Below are 6614 nucleotides of genomic sequence, written 5' to 3'. Positions count from 1 at the left end.
ACACAGCTGAGCATGCGTGCCGCCACGGCTACATAGGTGTAAGCGCGCACGTGTGTGTGTGTTTGTGGAGGAGCTGGATGGGCAAATAGCAGGAAGAAAGTCTGTGCTGCCAGCTGATGACCAGGAGGGAAATCTGTCTCGCCAGGGAGCTGGGAGCGATCAAGCGCCTGTGTCTGTGTGTGCACGGAGCGGGCAGGTAGGAGCTCATCACGCCGTGGCTCCCCTGGGGATTACTGGCATGCGGAGCGTAACTCGGTGAACCCACGCAGCACCATGCACACAACAGGCACGTTTCATACACTGGCTGAATCAGATTAAATAGGTGCATTTCAGTGGGAGGGAGTTGACTATGTGTATGGAAAGTATGAAATTAACATGAATAAAAATTCAAAATAATACCCTGGGGAGCCAAAGGGAATCCTGTCTCTTCCCAAAAGTTGCAAAAGTGCAGCTAGGCATGTTTTATGATGAGGCAGACAAGGACCAGCGACGAGGACTGGTGCTTCTGTGCAGGTACTGGTAGTGCATGGAGCTGAACATCTGCTGAGTGAGTTTCCAGAGCTGCAAGTTATCCATACCAGGGAGACTGTTTATGTTACCTAAAAGAGAGAGGGATGTCTTATTGTGGACATGTGGTCACTGCACTTTGTCCATATGTTGGCTCATGCGGGTGCTTGGGGACAGCACACCAACGGAAGTGGGTTTTTTTTTTCCTGGAATACTCTAAAATTTTTCTGCAGCTGAATCCAGCACTGGGAGCCCTGGCAGAGCCTCTCGGATGCTGGTGGAGCTCCCTGGGAGCTTGCCCATGGAGGTGCCAGCAGGACTGGGGGCTGCAGAATTAGACAGTGAATACTAGGTCCGTGAATAGGAGGGAGCAAGAAGAGGTCAGTGGTGAGCAGTCCCACGCCGGGGGCGACGTGGGCAGCCGTGCGTTCAGCCGGGCCACAGTGCACACGTCCTCGCAAGGGAAGACTGTGGGAAGTGGGAGGCTGCCGCGATGCCTGTGCTTAGCTCACACCAGAGGAATTACTCAAAAGCTTAGGGGTAAGCAGGTGCTTAAATGTTTTGCTGGCCCGGGGCCTGAGTGCGTACAGCCTGATGTATTGCCCTCCTACGAGCCAGGAGCTGAATTGGGGCCAGCGGAGCACTGAAACCCCTCCTCCGTGCGTGCAGCTCCGCATCCCCACTGTCACAGGGACGCTGTGAGGACATGTGGGCTTGTGCTGCTGCCCCTCCAACGTCAAAGGGAGCAGCATAAATGGGCCAGCCAGCTCTGTCCCCACCATTTGGCTATGTATTTTTTTATTTTCGTTCCCATAGAGGAGTCAATTCGAGCAAATGACAGGAGCAAAGCATTGGGAGGAGCAGGGCAGGTGGGAAGAAGACATCAGAGCAGTTCAGGGGGGAATAACCAAAATGTTCAAGTACTCTCAGAGGATCTTACGCATGCTGAGATAGCATCAAGGAAATTTTTCCTTTGACATATTGGCAATGCCTTCTGAGAAACTGCTCTATTTCCAGCTCTTTATGGCATTTAACAGCAATGAACTGTGTCTTCTGTATTAATAAATTATGATGTCACTTTGTTTTATGGGTTAAGCAATATCCTCTTTGGTTATTTATATTACCGAACGTATGAAAGAAAACTAGAAACAAAGTGATTTCAGACACTTTCTGCACACATAACTCTCATACCACATCCATAGAGGAAGATTAAGTATATTGTTCAAGAAAGGAAAAGGAAAAGAAACTAGACGTGAAAAAAAAAGAACCCCCCCTCTTTCCTAGTCATGTTGCTTCACTGTACCATGTTTTCATAGTTTCTCACCAAGACATTTTGTCACCTTCATCCACTTCTTTAAACATCTTTACGATAGCTTGCACTCACTGGTGTACCTTGTCTCTCGATCTCAAAGCCACATACAATTATATTTAGCCACAGCTTTCAGAGGGATGGGGTGTTCAAGGATCATCACCAAGGTCAGATAGGGAAGCAGTGGCAAAGCTGAGAACATGTGTTTTCTGATGCCAAGTTGAACATCTATGCTAATACTAAGTATTAGAGTTAAATGAAGTTAAAATTTCTTTTCCTTTCTGCCCATCCATTTCCCTAGTTCTGTGCCACAGATCTTTACTGTGGTTTTTCCCTGAGGAAAATCCCTGGTTTTCACACCTGGATTTGCACTGGCAGCTAAATTTATGATTATTGTCTTCTAAAAGGGGCCAAAATCCAACTGCTTTATTCATGCCGACTGTCATAGTGGTTTCAGGAGGAGTAATTGCCTGAGGACGATGAACAGGATTCAACCCAAAGTCAATAAAATGAACAAGAACTTACCTTACAGCCAATAACAGCCCTTGCTTATCTCCTGGCCCAAGAACGTCTCTTAAAACAGGTGCCTAAATATCTTTCTGCATGGCAAGTGTCTCAAAAATGCGGCCATGCTCCATGGGCAGCAGGCTGAATATCTCCTACAGGGTATAGGAGGGAAATCCACTTGGGTGCCAACCTCCTGCAGCCCCTTTGAAAATCCCAGTTGTATGGCTGGTGTCCCAAGTCCTTAAGGCAGGAGGAGTCTAGGCCAGTTCAGGGGATGTCTTCTGTACAGCGACCAAAATGTTTGGGTATGAAACTATGAAACGTGGTCAACACAAACCAGAGTTCACCTTCTCACAGCCATTGGGTCCGGAGTAGGTGCACCACTTGGAGCACTTGGTTTTTCCAAGGAAACCAAAGACATTATTTGCCATCTGCCCGGGTCACGCTGAGACAGGGAGCCTCTCCTAGGCTGGGTACAATGTGCCTACACAGGGAGGCACCATGCCCACAGTGAAGGGCAGCAGGATCTGGTCCGGCAGGAGCAGCTCGCAGCCACCTTCTGCTTTGCCACTCCTGCTGTTCACACGGTTATCTGAGTAACACAGCAATCGGACGACAGCTCATCTGCTTTTACTGGGACAACTTCAGGACTTCAATAGATGCTAACCAGTTGCTAATAAAGACAGTCACTTGTAATTAAAAAAATAATACATATTGCATACTTAAAATCATATACGCCATATCTAATCTCTGCAGCAATACACAGTTATATAGAGAAAAAATTAGGGGTCAAACACATTGAAAAAATTGGGGAAAACTTGTTGTTGCTTTGAAATGATTAAACAGTGTGTACAAGAAGGAAAAAGGTTCTTTTACTGTGGCTAGCTTTCCCTGCAAAGTCAAACATGCATATCTTACATGCTGGGAAATTTAATGGGGACAGAGAAAAGAGGCGGATGCAGGATTGATCTTCCATAATTATTATCTGAACCAGATTGTATTTGCTGATTCCACTTGGAATTAACAATCGAGTGTAAAACAGCTGTGAAAGAATTCACAGCACTGGCTAGCAGTGAGAAATTAAAAGAATTACTTTTTTAGAAATTGAAAGATTAAACGAGGACATAGAAATAACACTAAATTTTCTCAAGTAATACATCTTCTGGATGTCACTTGGATTTTCTCGGCAACACAAGAATAATCATTACCCTTTTGTGCCCAAAGGCCCTGATTTAGTGTGTTCTTAAATTAAGCAAATGCTTGAATACCCTTCCTGGATGAGGATGGTTTTTGATTTGAGCCCAGCTACCATCTCTCATGTGGCACGCAGTTGTAATTTTGTGTTCTTTACACAAAATGAGTCATGTTGCACAGCTTTTCCATAGCCAGATACTGTCCTCTGTAAAACATTGCCTGCTCTTGTTCCTCCCTTTGCCAAGAGGCAGCGCAAACTGGGTGACGATGACAAGTCAAACAGCACACACAACGTCAGACATAGAAACGGCAAGATCTGGGCTGCAGCTTTGCGATGACACAGTCTTTCCTATTTCTTCTCCTACCCGCGAGGACACACGGTGTTGCATGGGACTCCAGAAACCTTGGATTTTTCTCCACTGCGATTTTTACACTGCAAATAAAGTGGGTTTGGCATGGTTGAACCCACACAGACACACAGACGCACACTCCCACATAATCACATTTATACAGATATTTCTTCAAGGCATCAGCAGTCCAGCCAAGTGCCAATCACAGGGTTGCAGCACACAAATCCGGAGCAACAGAATTAGCAAGGAACAAAGGCTTGGACGAGGCTCGCCACGTCGCCCCAAGGACCGCGGGGTGTTTGGCTCTCTTTGCCCCCAGAGCAGCTCCACAAAAGGCTGCTGACCCAGGGACCCCCTCGGAGATGCCACCCCCAGTGTGACAGCTGGAGCCGGGAGGGAGGCAAATGTGCCGCAGCCGGCCAAAGGCTCACCCACCCACCCAGCAATCTGGGCTACGGAGACCCTGCCTCATCCTTGCTCCTTTTCCCCCTGCTCCCCTCATCCCATAGCAAGCCATGGACTGCAGAGCTGGACCAAGCAGCGCTGACGCACCATTGAGTAGCCAAAGTTCAGCACACCGATGATCTGCTCAATAACAGAGGGCTCCCCATTAAAATAAATGACGAAGGATTCTCTCTGAAAGCAGAGGTTTGAAGTCAGCTGCTGTGATTTCTGAAGACAGATGCCCATTGACAGCAGATAATAATAATATCTAGCTCTTGAAAGCACTATTACATAAAAGACAAGGCCAATTAGAAATGGGTCTGACATACGCAATTCAGGCTGGCTTCTGACATGGCCATTTTTAAAGTTCAGGTCATCTGGAGGTGAGGCTTGTTTTTAACACGCTCTTTTGAGACCAGCGCATGTCGTTTTCTGTGTCTGTGGGCTCTGCTGTGAGTGCTGGGTTGGGCCAGATGACCTCCAGAGGAACCGTCCAACCCACATTATTCTTTGTGTGTGCTCCATGTGCCCTTTTTGCATTACTAGGGATAAGACCAAGGTGTGAAGCACTTCAGCTTAGCTGGATGGAGTGATAGACATGAAAAGAAGTAGAACAGGAGTTGTTTTATGTCAGGTTACTCCACAGTCAGAGGCTGTGTATTTAATAACGCACCTTACTCCCTCCAGCAATTGCATCTGACCACAAGGTAGATCTGTGCATACAAAAGAAATCAGGTCTTATTTCAAATTAGAAAGAAATTGTGTCTTGCAGCCTCCACAATGACTGTGCTACACCAATTTAAATTCCTAAATCTTTGCTTTTGCTAAAGCTTCTTTAGGTGCCCTGTGCCTGGAGCTCCTCACCTCCAGCTGTGGCTCCCTGAATCCAAACGGTGGCTCAGGCATTTACAGGGGTCTCCTATAGAAAACTTACCAGTAGTTAAGCTGTTCATAATGATCTGACTGTTTCTGTCTTGCCTTCTACTCTTATGGCAGGTCCTTTGGGGTGGAAGTCATATTTTATTACATTTCTGTATGAGGCCTGGAGCTGGTCTTTAGGTGCTACAACTGACAGTCCCTCAAAATCAAGATGGAGCAGAAAGAGGCGAGAAGCTGTGACGCAACAAGACATTAGGTAAAGCTAACTGCTGCGGCTTGGTGTACACATTGCCATGCTCTAGCGAGTATTTTACACCAACCCAGAGTCCTTTGCATCTCGCTGAGCAGAGTTAAGGAGTTTGAAAATGAGGGACAACTAGTTTACAAACAGCCTCTGTGCCCTTTCCAAAGCTGGTCTTCTTTCTTCAAAGTATATTTGAGGAGGATATTGTCTGTCAAAATACATTAATGAGATGCTACGGCCATTAGACCTTCTCACCAGGTGTTAATTATTCCCTGGTTAAACAGAAGCAAATCCTCTTACTCATGTTCTTGCCAAGGATAACGATTAGGTCTGTTCCATGGATGTGCTCACGGGGAGTGCATATGTACACACACATGCATGTGTGTATGCACATGCAAGGCTCAAGCTGCCACCTTAGACTATATGGCAGAAGTGTCAGGAAACCTGCCCGCAGCTTTACACCAGGACAGAGACACCGTGGGCAGCAGAGGGAAGGGCAAGGGCTCCTGCTCTCACTTTTCATTAATAAGAGGGATAAAATGAAGGAGCTTGACCCCACAAGAGGAAGAAAGAAGCCTCTGCAGCCATGTCCATCACTCACACCCCAATATGAATCACTCTCATTAATTTTACTGGTCCCATAACACATAGTTTTCATTTAAAGGCACAAGTCTCACCATTTCCAAGTGAAGGCAATGCTTGGGGGTCCCAACGGCACGTGCTGCCTGCCATGGGGTAGCGCCTGTGCCTGTGTCACTGGCTCTGCAGACAATGAGGCTGAATTAGCCCAAAAGTCTCCCTCTAGAAAAAAACCCACCAGCCCCTCTGGGTTTTTTCTCCTGGAGCGGGGACTCATGCCGTGGCAGTACGGGGACAGCCCCCCTGGGGGAACAGCCAACACAGCTGGCAGCAGCACCGCCCTCATGGGCTGCTGATCTCCATTTTACCTTGGAGAAACTGCAGTTGCCTCTCCCCGATCCCAGCAGGCAGCCCCTCACTGGCACTTGCAACCCATGGTGGGTAAGCAAGCAGAGGGGAAGCCCAGCTAAGGGCTTTGGGCATAGGACTCTGACTCTCTCTGTACAGGGTAAGGATGGGATGAAAAAGAAAAGCAAGGCATGGCTCTCACTCTTCAGCTCTCCATTTCTTTCACACACCCCCAAACACAGAACTAGGAGCC

The sequence above is a fragment of the Pelecanus crispus genome, chromosome 1 (genome assembly GCF_030463565.1).
Source record: "Pelecanus crispus isolate bPelCri1 chromosome 1, bPelCri1.pri, whole genome shotgun sequence".
NCBI classification, from domain to species: Eukaryota; Metazoa; Chordata; class Aves; order Pelecaniformes; family Pelecanidae; genus Pelecanus; species Pelecanus crispus.
The sequence above is the reverse complement of the archived record's forward strand: the minus strand, read 5'-3'. Positions refer to the sequence as shown.